An 896-nucleotide genomic window follows, 5' to 3' on the forward strand; every position below is an offset into this window, starting at 1 on the left:
AAAAAAAAAAAAAATTGTTTTAATCTCATGTTTAAGGAGAAAAAAAGAACAACTTTGTAAAAATTCTAAAATCAAATTTAACATTTGACACAGCAAAGTAACAAAATACATAACAAATGCATTAGGTTCTTACAACAGGAAAACAAAACTGGGTTCCATTACGATGCAAATTAAATTGCTCTATTCCAACTCCTCGGACCAACCAACTAGAAACAATAAAAACCCTGCATTCTTGGAAGCTCCCTGGTATGTGTCTAAGAAACTAAGTTTACTGTTTCAAAGCTATTTCAAACCTCACTGCTTATGCAAATACTTGATGGCACAGCCTCATTTTTATAGGCTGTCCTTTGTTTCTTTTCCTTTACAGAAAAACTAGCAGATTACGCGCACGTACTTCTAGGGAACTAGAGAGTCGGGGAGGATTACAGGGCGGCGTCTGTAACCCAAAAGAAGTTACGCTTTGGTGCTTCTATTTCTAGCTGCTACGTTTCCATCGTTAATGGGTGATGCTCGCCACTGTTGGGAAGCCCTGGTCGCTGTAAATGGCCCACACAGAGCAGCGGCGCTGCCACAGCTGGCGGCGATGGAGGGCTCGGCGCGGGACCAGCGGCGGGGGCTGGGGCCCACACCAGGGGGCAGCTGGCAAAGACCACCAGCCACGGCCCCGCCACCTCGTCCCTTAAATCACGGAGCCCGTCACTCTGGTAAAACGACGACGGAGCCCTCTGAGCTCGGAGACGCTCGCGCAGGACAACAACAAAACCATCCTTCCGGAAACACAGCACCTAACGCAATTCTCTGCCCTCGGGACCACTCAGGAACAGCCGGTGGATGCCAAGGAGTCATCTCTCTTTCTTGGGGGTAGAAACAGTACTGTGGGCTCTGTTCAGTTCCTG

This window comes from Trichechus manatus, unplaced genomic scaffold (assembly GCF_000243295.1).
Source record: "Trichechus manatus latirostris isolate Lorelei unplaced genomic scaffold, TriManLat1.0 scaffold00074, whole genome shotgun sequence".
Classification (NCBI taxonomy): domain Eukaryota; kingdom Metazoa; phylum Chordata; class Mammalia; order Sirenia; family Trichechidae; genus Trichechus; species Trichechus manatus.